The following is a 12011-nucleotide window of genomic DNA, read 5'->3' as shown; positions in this document are numbered from 1 at the left end:
ACCTAGGAAACATAATTTCAGTCTATAATTAGAACAAAGCTACAAATACTCAAAAAAGCATTTACAGCATTAAGAGGGTGGTGGGTGATTCAGGAATAAGTGTATGGTCCTAAATCGGTTCCAGATAAGTATTTTCTGATTTCAAACATTTCTCTGGAAGAAAAGGAAGTTATCAGGAATAGTCAGCATAGGTTCACCAGGGGGGAGGTCACTCTTGACCAACCTGGTAACCTTCTACGATGTTGTCACTGGCTGATGCAGTAAGAAACCAGATGAGGTTCAACAAAAGCAAGTGTAGAGTCTTGCATCTAGGGAGGAATAATTGCATGCACCAATACAGGCTGGGGGATGAGCTGCTGGAGGGGAGCTCTGCAGAGAGGGACCTGGGTGTCCTGGTGGACAACAGGTAGGCCATGAGCCAGCAGTGTGCCCTCATGGCCAAAAAGGCCAATGGCATTCTGGGGTGCATTAAGAAGAGCGTGTCCAGCAGGTTGAGGGAGGTGATCCTCTACTCTGCCCTGGTAAGGCCTCATCTGGAGTACTGTGTCCAGTTCTGGGCTCCCCAGTACAAAAAAGACAGGGATCTCTTGGAAAGAGTCCAGCAGAGGGCCACAAAGATGGTGAAGGGTCTGGAGCATCTCCCCTATGAAGAAAGGCTAAGTGAACTGGGTCTGTTTAGCCTTGAGAAAAGACGACTGAGAGGGGACCTGATCCAGGTCTATAAATAACTAAGGTGTGGGGGGCAGAGTGGCAAGACCAAACTCTTTTCAGCAGTGTGTGGAGACAGGACGAGGGGAAACGGCCAGAAACTGCAGCATAGGAAGTTCCGCACAAACGTGCGCAAGAACTTCTTTATGGTGAGGGTGACAGAGCTCTGGAACAGGCTGCCCAGGGAGGTCATGGAGTCTTCTTCTCTGGAGATATTCAAGACCTGCCTGGACACCTACTTCTGCGACCTGGTGTAGGGAACCTGCTTTGGCAGGGGGGCTGGACTTGATGATCTCTGGAGGTCCCTTCCAACCCCTACGATTCTGTGATTCTGTGATTCTTTAAAAGCAACACTGTTGCTCTATTTTCTAGAGCCTTCACATTTTAATCAGTCACTTTATCATAATGAATGCCTTGCTTCTTGCAGATTGTGTTCACACCACCATAGTCATAGCTGCCTTTTATGTCCCTGTCTGTGAGATATTATTAGCTGACTGCTGTTCAGGGCAGAAGATGATCATGACTATTGATATCATTGTTCCTAACTTTGTTCTAGATAATATCTACTACTGTCAGCACTTTCTTCTAGGGAGTTCTAAACAAAAGGTGTTTGCCAAGCTGGAAATGACACAGGTGGATTCCAGGTTGCCACAAGAAGCCATGTTTTATCCGTTAATACAAGAGACTGTTCTTTTAATTAAAGGAGTTAACAGTGGCAGTGGTTCTGCTGTTTCTGCTGCTTGGCCCTGAAGCAGGACAGGCCTCCGCTTCCTCACAGACATCAGTGTCAGTGATGCTCCTTGCTTTGCTGCGGCTGACAAGCCTGCTGAAAGGCCTCTATTTCTCTCTATTCCTTAGTGAACATTAGCAGTTTGTGGTGAGGGAGAATTGAAGAGAGAAGGGAATGGCCCACAGCAGCGACTGACTAGTACAGCATGTGCCCACACAAGATTACATGAGAGGCCTTCACTGTCTGCCTTCATTCTCTTTCCAGATTACAGCTGCAACTGGCCTTGTCAAACCTGGATTTTTGCCAAACAGTGCTTTGGATCTCCTTGGCATCCATTTAGGTGTTTAAGTGACGAGCAATTTGTTGCTTGTTTTGGCGATGGTAACATGCAGAAGAACAGCATGGCTGTGCCGTATATACTCTACAACTGCTTTCTGTCTCTGGGAGAAACTGGAAAATTGGCTTCAGTATCAGCTTAATGCAGGTCCTGTAAGACTGGTTCTCTATTGCGATGCAGAGATTGCCTCCTCCCATGAATAACCTTGCTCAGTGACATCATGTTGAAATAGAAATAACCCAGATGAAACATCCACACAGTACTTGATGGAAGATCCAAGGACTTGGGCCATGGTGACGTGCAGAATTTAATTACACAATGCGCTCTGCTGTACCTGAGAAATAGTTCTACAAACACTCAGCCTCTTCTTTTTGCCACTGTCCACTGCTAGAGTTTATACAGCTATGCGAATGTTCAGGCTAAAGAGCAGTGCTACTACTACAAGAGAAGCAGCATACTAAAAGAGTGCAATGGAGAGGAGAAAGGCAGAAAGGCAGAGATGCTCCTTTTGGTTCTATAGATTTGTGCCAAATTAATATGAACACTCAATAACCAGATGAGATGTCAAAAAATCTATGATGACTGCATTTATTCCTGAAGTGACATCCTCTCAAACTTTTGATGAGTGTTGACAGGCTTTGCAGTTCTCTTCTAATTCACCATCATATAGTTGGTCAAAGACTTCTCCCTTTTAACAGTGCTTGGCACTCTACTAGTATCTTTAAAATAAAATGCAAACAAACAAAAAACAAACAAAAAAAAAACCAGTTTTTCTAAATACCAACATGCATGCAAAAAGAACTTTTAAAAAACACAAATAAATGCAACTTTTTTTTTCAGGCAAGTAATATTTTTATTATTATTATTCCATAATTAAAAAGAGGTACAGATTATGCAAACAGCAAAATATGTATTTGAGTCTTAACAAAGAATTCAACATATTACTCTAGAGCCTTACTCATTTTTTGAAAATTGCCTTGAACTTCTAGACTGTTAGACTAATTGACTGAAAGACTATAAGCAAAAGGGCAATAAAAAAGACTGCATTTTTGACACAGCTGTCATATGAGTGAAAGATTTTCATGTGCTTTCAAAGTATCCATGACTTCTGATATTTGGGGAATTTGCATGTGGGCTGGTAAACGTGATGCTTAAAAAGCTGAACCAATTTCTCTGAAAACCTTGAGCTCTGCCAAGTTAAACCCTAGACTACACAGGAGGCTAATAGAGAGCAGGAGACCATCAACAACACTATGGTTACACAAAGGACCAGTCCTGTGAATTCTCACTGAGAGCTTTAATTCCTCCAGGGACAGAGAGAGTTCTCTTTCCCCACGACATCTGCAGTTAGACTGAATTTGCAAAGGCCAGCTCTGGCAAAACAATGACTGAAGCTTAATGACTCCTTGCTGCAAAACACAGCATATTAATCATTTGGGAAGAAAGGAAGAAAGGAAGGAAGGAAGAAAGAGAGAAAAGAGAGAGAGAAGGAAGGAAGGAAGGAAGGAAGGAAGGAAGGAAGGAAGGAAGGAAGGAAGGAAGGAAGGAAGGAAGGGAGGGAGGGAGGGAGGAACGGAGGGAGGGAGGAACGGAGGGAGGGAGGGAGGGAGGGAGGAAGGAAGGAAGGAAGGGAGGGAGGGAGGGAGGAAGGAAGGAAGGAAGGAAGGAAGGAAGGAAGGAAGGAAGGAAGGAAGGAAGGAAGGAAGGAGGAGGAAGGAAGGAAGGGGAGGAGGGAGGGAGGAAGAAGGAAGGAAGGAAGGAAGGAAGGAAGGAAGGAAGGAAGGAAGGAGGGAGGAGGAGGAAGGAAGGAAGGAAGGAAGGAAGGGAGGAAGGAGGAGGGAGGGAGAGGAGGGAGGAGGGAGGAAGGAAGGAAGGAAGGAAGGAAGGAAGGAAGGAAGGGAAAGGAAGGAAGGAAGGAAGGAAGGAAGGAAGGAAGGAAGGAGGAAGGAAGGAGGAGGGAGGGAAGGAAGGAAGGAAGGAAGGAAGGAAGGGGGGAGGGAAGGGAAGGAAGAGAAGGAAGGAAGGAAGGAAGGAAGGAAGGAAAGAAGGAAGGAGAGAAGGAAGAGAGAAGGAAAGGAAAGAAAGAAGGAAAGAAGAAGAAAGAAAAGAAGGAAAGAAGGAAAGAAGGAAAGAGGAGAAGAAGAAGAAAGAAGAAAGAAGAAAGAAAGAAAGAAAGAAAGAAAGAAAGAAAGAAGAAGAAAGAAAAAGAAAGAAAAAGAGAAAGAAAGAAAGAAAGAAAGAAAGAAAGAAAGAAAGAAGAAAGAAAGAAAGAAAGAAAGAAAGAAAAAGAAAGAAAGAAAGAAAGAAAGAAAGAAAGAAAGAAAAGAAATTCCTTGTCATGCAACCCGCACAAAAAATGGCTGGGTATCTCAGGATACTCTAGTAGTAATTATATACTAGATCTTCTATAAATGCAAAATATATAAAGAAATAATAAGAGTAGAAACATATTGTTTACAGTAAGAGATTCTATTAATAGCTATTATTGTGTGGACAGAGATTTCAGATTGACAAATGACAGTTTCCTTAAAAAGCAATTATCAGTTGATTCATCCTTTTCCAACTGTACTTTTTCAAGTAGGAGATGAGTTTTGCAAAGGCATACTGATTATTTTTTTTTTCATTATTTTCTGTATTCAGCCAGGGCACCCTGTATTTCATTGATTCAATCAAAATGTCTTAAAATCTTTTATTATTCCCTTACTCTTTGTGCTAGAAGCAAAATAGCAGTAGCTGGAGTATACTTTTGAAAAGTCCTACTCCAAAATGTTGTACCACAGTAATTTATTAATTTATCATAAGAATGATAAAAAGGACCTTGCATCTTAGAATCATGGAATCATAGAATCGTGTGAGTTGGAAGGGATCCTTGTAAGTCATCTAGTTCAACTCTCCTGCAAGACATTCACCACCTGTCAGCGCAACCTGTGCCACTGCCTCATTTATGTGCCACTCTTATTGTAACAAACTTCTTTTTTATATTCAGTCGTAATCTCCTCTGTTTTATTTTGAAACTGTTTTCCCTTGTCCTACCACAACAGACCCTGCTAAAAGAGTCTGTCCCCTTTTTCTTATAACTCCTCTTTAGTTACTGAAAGCTTGCTACTAGATCTCTCCAGAGCCTTCTCCAGGCTGAACAAGCCTGAGCTCTCTCTCAGCTTGATTTTGCAGGAGAGGTGTTCCATCCCTTGGGTCATTTTTGTGGCCTTTCTCTCGTCATGTTCTACCAGTCTTTCCTGTACGGAAGACTGTATATCTGGATCTATCTACTCCAGGCGAGGACAGAGTAGAGGGGCAGAATCACCTCCTTCGACCTGCCGACCACACTTCTTTTGTTGCAACCCAGGATATGGCTGGCTTTCTGAGCTGCAGTGGTACATGTTCAGCTTGCCATTCACCAGTACTTCCAAGTTCTTTTCTGCAGGGCTTCCTCATAAAACTCTGCCATTTTGTCAGAAGTGGAATCCCAATGCATGTGCATCAGTAAATATAAGTATCACATTTTTTGTTCAAATGTGCCAAGTTCTTTGAGGTAGAGATTCCACTACTGAATATATTTTCTTTGATCTCAAACCAGGTTGAAATACAATGAGATTCTTATTTTATTAATGGAACATTTTGTTTCCATAAATGAAAGTAGGGAAATTTATGTCCATCAAAAAACGACGCTTCAGAAAAATTTCCATGGACACTGCACAAAGTCTGTGATGTAGGCTTTAAAAGCCAGGTTGATTGCATTGAGTAGAATAAGATTCTAATTAAGTTTTTAAAAATGCCGGGGCACTTACATGTTCTTGGTCTACATACATAAGTATAGCACTCATGCATACAAAGGAACATTTGTAAGGGGAGTTATTACAATGACATACCAAACTAGGACATTTGGTTGGGCATTAGTTATTATGAAAAAGACATCCTAACACTGAATCCTTACTCTATCTACTGTGTGTATTCATTGCAGAATACAATAAAACTCCAAAGTAACTGTGTGCATTGAGGCAGATCAGTCAATTCTAATTATTGCAATACAGCAAAGTCAAATTTCACTAAAAAATGGATCAACTGGTAGTGTTTCCAACTCTGTCTCAGATTTTTAAATTGTAGACATGTTTTCAAAAGCCCTGTTGTTCTGCTTGCTTCAAAATCCAAATGGTCCAAGACTGCATCACTATGATGAATTTGGGAAGTATTCCTGAAGTAGCTTACAGAATACCTGCCTCTGCCATTCAAAAATCTTGAGTCAAAACAAAGAGAAGTTCTTTTCGTGCCCAACATTCTGAATATAATATTTATCTTTTGTTCTGAAGTGCATTTTTTTCCTATTTCATATACAAGTCACTGAGACCTATATTGTGACTTTAGTGCCTATATGATAGACAAGAAAACCTGTTTTCTATTCAGTTATTCTTTTGTGGCAGAAATGACTTCTCTACTTTTTGTTATAGTTATTATTATTTATATTATTTTAGTTAAGGTGCTTTTTTTTTTTTTTTAATTTGTCCATTTAGGAAGATTCTACTGTATTAGGATATTTTGTACTTTTAATGCCCTTGATCACATTCCTTGAAGAAGAAAATAGCGATTTTTACATTATACCAGTTTCAGCCTCTTAAATCCTAGCAGCCCATGGGAGTTCCACAGTGCCATCTACTGCAAGGTAATAGAATAACTGACAATGTAGTAGTGTTGGGTTTTGTTTGTTTGCGGTTTTTTGTTGTTGTTGTTGTTTTTGCTGGGTTTTTTTTCAGTTTATCTTACCTACCTGACCTATTCCAAGGTCTCTTTCTTCTGCTTATGATCCAACACATTTTGTTACCATTCCAGTTTCTCTGGCTCTCTTTTATGCTGTACTTGTGCTCATACCATTGCACTACTCATTTCCAAAATTAATTTTACCATTCATATTATTATTTTTTGTGGGTTGGTGTGGTAGAGTCATGTTGGTTTCTAAAGCATGATTAGCCCCACTGCCAGACCACTGGTATCATCTTTCCTTCAAGCTGATCTTGAGAAAATTCTTTTCAGAGCCTGCCCATTGTGTTTGCTCACAGGCTAGAGGGTGAAGTGAGAGATTCAAAACAAGCAAAAAACTAACATCCTTCCTGAGGGAGCCAAATGTGCTGTCTCTGCAGCTTCTTTTGGCCTCGGAAGCAAGAGATCAGGAGAGTGGAATACCCTGCTATTCAGTTTGTAATCATTAGAGCAGAATCTACTTTAACTGACAATTCTAGCAAAACCTGACACATGGATCAAAGCAACCAAGTTTCACAAGAGTATTGCTTTTCAACTTTACACTGTGAGCTGCTTCACTGAGGTAAAATTTGGAATCCTAGTGCTTCAGTGTGATACAAGGGGGCTGTGGAGATGGGGACTCTGATAGTCTGATATTTCAACTTTTTTGTTTTAGGGAAGTATTAAGGCTCAGGGAGACACAGTAAGAAAATGCACATCTGTTAACACAATCTCCATCTGCCTTAATGTAAATCAATATTTGGAATGAGTTTCTTCAGTATCTCAAAAATTTATTAGGTTTAATATCTTAGAATAAAAGTAGTATAAAAATGAATATCTAATATCATCTGACTCCATTATACTCAGGAAATTATTCTATCCAACATAGTTCTGCTGATGGATATATCAAGAAACTTTTGACTTTGACCATAGAGTATGTAGCTAGAGATTTACTTATCTAACACTTGACTGCTATGTGGCTAGATTGTACTGAATAAGATAATTTTCGTTTCAGCTAATAGTGTCTGTAGTCTAAAAATATCTGTAGAATAACAAAAAGGAAAAGGAATGCAGTGAGGAACACATTAGGCTGCAAATCACCAATATCCTTTGATGCCAAAATAATACACATTTATTCCCTAGACCTATTACTGTCTCAGATTTGATTACTGCCACATTCTAATGGGATTTGAGAGATAATAAAGAACTGCGCTTACTACGCAAACACAGAAAAGAGAATGAAGCATGGCTATCAATTTATTTGTTCCTTTAAGTTTCAAACATCTGTGTGCACACAAATATTTGAAAAATTAGAATATGATTAACAATTCCAGGCAGGAAGATTTCCTTCACAGCTGTATACAGATCTGTAGCCTGTTGAGCACTAGCACAGTCATTAACAAGTCATGTTTATTCTCTGATCGGAAAATAGTTCTACCTATCCACACCACAGAGATATTAATATTTCTAAAATCAGACACGGAGATCAGTAATCCTTCAATAACACTGTTAAAACTTGGCATCCTAATTAACTACAAGAGGTCTTTGAATCTGGAACTACTTGCTGAAGGAGCAAAGAAATATATAAATAATTCCTGATTGTCTCTATTTCTTTCTGTGCAAGTAATGCCCAGGAATCCTGAGAAAGTATTGATTAGCTTATGATTGAGAATGTCTTGAGAGCTTTTACATGGTTAATAGGTGATCTGTAGAATCAATTTTAAGTTCTATTAATTCTGTAGTTCTATTTTGTTATTCGAATAAGAAGAAATTCGTTCTTCATATTCACTTGTGTTTTTCTGTTTGTTCTGTGGAAAGAGCAGTTGGCAAAGCACGGAGAAATCTCAGCTGAATTAGAATATTCCTCAACAGAGAGTACTGGAGTATGTCTGTAATAACTACCATTTCCAAGCAATTTCAAAGCCGTGGAGTAGGCAGTGAGGAGGTTCTTTGTAAAGCAATATGGAGGTTAGTTTGGCAGCGCTGCTATTAGGAACTGTTGTAGAAAAGGGGCATTACCAGAGTATATACAGAGTGGGACAGTGGATTCAGTGCCTAAGCTCTGGTGACCACTCATAGGTTTCTAGCACACAAAGGAAACTTGGTCAGTGTGACTCCATTTTCCACAAACCTAAAATGTTTTTTAAAGCATTTTTGAAAATATTAAATTACTGGTCTTCCTCCCCCCAGAAAAAAGGATCCTCTTGGAGTCCTCATAGTCCGCATCTACAGATCACCAAAAAGAAAGATGGCTCAAGTTCCTCAGTCTTTTCATTTGGTGCAAATTTTCATTGGGGTAGGGGTTATTTTCCCATGCAGAAACCATCTCCATGGCATTAAAGTATATGCTTCATTCATATTTACCTGGTCTATTAAAGGGAAAAGCAGTTCAGACAAGAACAGTAATCAGAAGATTGTAACGTTCATTTCTACAGAAAGCACGGTGTCTACATGCCTGGGAAGGGCCCAAGATGCTTACAGCATTTCTATTTTCCATGCTGTGGTGAATTTGGAACCTTTACACAGCTTAAGACAGAATAAATTTCACTCCAGCACAAATCTCTTGATCATTTCTCCTTCAAATGTGGGAAAACAACACTGAGAATGTGGAAAGTGTAGAGCACATCATAAATCCATGGACACAGGAACTCAGAAAACTGCATAAGGCACATAAGGTCTGCTATAAAGGAAGCACTGTGCTTTCATATTATTTTCTGTTTAAAATCTACATGTGTGGTTTGGGACAAAGGTCTTTTAGTTTTGAAGAAAGAAGGTTCAGTGTTTTTCTTCTTTTTTTTCCTTTTTTTTTTTTCTTCCTGAAGAGAGGTACATCTCTGGGGAGACAGTGAAGAGAGTTCTCCAAACTGTAGCATATACTGCTGCAGAAAAAGTGAAATGTTTGAAACCACAGAAATAATACAGAGGAAAACTCAGCACCCAGGATGTAGTTCATATCTGAATAACCAACAGGTGTTCATGCAAAGAATGCTGGCTTAGGTTTGAATGCTGGCTGTTATTTGTTGAGTTTCACTACAGATTTCTGATCTTAAAATTAGGGTGCCTTGAGGAAGTTTTCTTCAATCACCTGATCCTACCACCAACCATAGACTTTTTTTTGTTCTCTTTTCTAGGGAAGGCAGATTAACTCCAACATGCTAAATGTGTAGCTGCAGTATTATCAGAAAGGCCGCTTGCAAGTTTCTACCACTGCTTAATAAAACAAAAGACTCTAGAAAACAGAATATGAGGAAGAGTTTATTCTATATATATGCATTATCTGGCTTCTTAGGGCTTGTAACTCTTCTGCAGAATCTGAGAAACCCTTGTTCCTTTTTGCTTCTTCATATGTTCAACATGCCTACTGTTTTCCTTATCACAGACAGAATTCAGAATTAAAATCCCCAAAGGACTTTAAATACACATAATCTAGACAATCTAAAAACAAACTGCAGATGAGTCATGCATTTAATAGAAGAAGTCAAATCATCAGCATCAGCTGTCACAATAAATGCTATCAAGTCTATTTCCACTTGTATGTGTTCTATGTTAGAAATTTGCTGTGCTTACCAAATGCAGCAGAGTTTAGTTGAAACTCAATTACCCTCTCTTTCAATCTCTACACTTTGGGCTCCCATGATAACTAGTGAACAAAAAGTGGCCCTTTTAGAGACCCATATTAATTGCCTAGCTTCAGATAGAGTAGATGATGCCCTAGGCACTACTAATCATACTGATTTGATCCTGATGACAAACACAGCCCAGCCTGATCAGTTCAGATTTGGTCTTCAATTTGATTCTAAAGAGATGTGGCTCTCACAGTACTGCTGGCAGCAGAATTACATCACTTCTACTCTCTTTGTTGTGAAGTTAAATGACAGGTAGCTAGAGTTTCATGCACAACAAAGACAAAAATTTGTCTTCATTCATTCAAACCTCAAAGATGGTTCACAACACATCTGTGGAACTGTAGAACAATTGCACTAATAGAAAAAAAAAAGTACTTTTACCAGAAACAAAGTAGGGCTCAGAGTAGTGGGTTTCTAGCTCTTTTCTTGAAAACTTACTTCAGGATTTGTTCTTATCTTTCTTGTGAAACTGTCAAAAGGGTATCAATAGGGCTGTTACAATTATAGTGTAGAATGACTGAGCTGAAACATAAGAGAACTCTCAGAACTGCACAAGGATAAAACAGCCTAAGCTCAGGATGTTTCAAGAGCAATATAGCTTGAAATCTTCAAAAGAAATTATAAGCTTCATATTATCTGTGGAATCTTAAAACAATTTTTCTTAATTCTGCCTAAACTTCCTTGTATAAATGCACTTTTTACTCATCCAAAATATTTTCAAAACTGTGACAACTATTTAGTTTCTAACAAACATGACTTCTAATCCAAATAAATCTGTGTAGTATAATATACTTGTTTGTTAATCTTTGTTAGATTGTGTGGTAGAAAGGAAAAGTAATAAAATATTTTCCTCAAGGGAGCCTTGCTGAGGCACAATGAATTTCAAGAGTTTTTACTATTGCTTAGGGGAAAAAATGATTTTTGCTTGTGGCACAAATATGTAAAAATGCTAGACTGGAATTAGAACTGAAGCTACATGAAATGTTAATCAAATTCATGAGAATCACAAAGACTGTTTCAGTGTGCTTTATGCAGATATTCTATAACACTGCAAATTGCAGAGCAGTGAGGTAGCTTGCATGTGGCTACTGCTGCTCCTGTAGGCTGACATGGGGGAACAATTGCTCTTCTCTGCTCCATAAAAGAGGGTTTTGACAAACCGTGAAACTGCTGAAAAGAAAGGTTTGCTATTCAAAGAAGTTTGTTTGTGCTCTATTTCAGGACTTATCACTTACGGTTCAGCATCATAATCACTCAGTTATATCTTCCTTTTTGAGAAGAAAAGTCCTTAGTAGGCTCCAAGGAAGACCTCCTACGTGAAGGCCCCTGTCATATAGGATTTTGACAGCCATTATGCTACATGATCCCATGAAATCAATCTTGCTGGGATCCTTCTGCAGGTGCTGCTAGAAGCAGTTATATTGCCCTTATATTGCTATATAGCTTCCTTCTCTTTGTCAGCCTTGGGAAAATCCTGTCACTCAGAATGTCTATATAAGAAGTGCAGGGACACAGCTAACTTAACCATATCAACTCAGTACCTAAAACTGGATTCTTCTAAATAATTACCTTTGACTTTTCAGCAAAGAGATGAATAAAAGCCATTACATAGCAGTTGAGGAGTCACCAAATTTCTGGATGTATAGAATTACCTTACTCTTCTCCATAGCGTCATTTAATCTCTGTTTCAACAGGTTTGTAATAGGCTGATCCAGTAAAGCATTATCTCACCCCAAATTTCTACAATTATTTGGATTCCAAGGAAAAAAATATTTTCAGTAAGAGTGATAATGCACAGGAACAGTTTGCTCAGAGATGCGGTAGATGCCTTGTCCTTGAAGACAGTCAAGGGCAGGACAGATGGGGCTCTGAGCAACCT

This window comes from Meleagris gallopavo, chromosome 1, assembly GCF_905368555.1.
Source record: "Meleagris gallopavo chromosome 1, MGAL_WU_HG_1.1, whole genome shotgun sequence".
NCBI classification, from domain to species: domain Eukaryota; kingdom Metazoa; phylum Chordata; class Aves; order Galliformes; family Phasianidae; genus Meleagris; species Meleagris gallopavo.
This window is presented reverse-complemented; position numbering follows the sequence as displayed.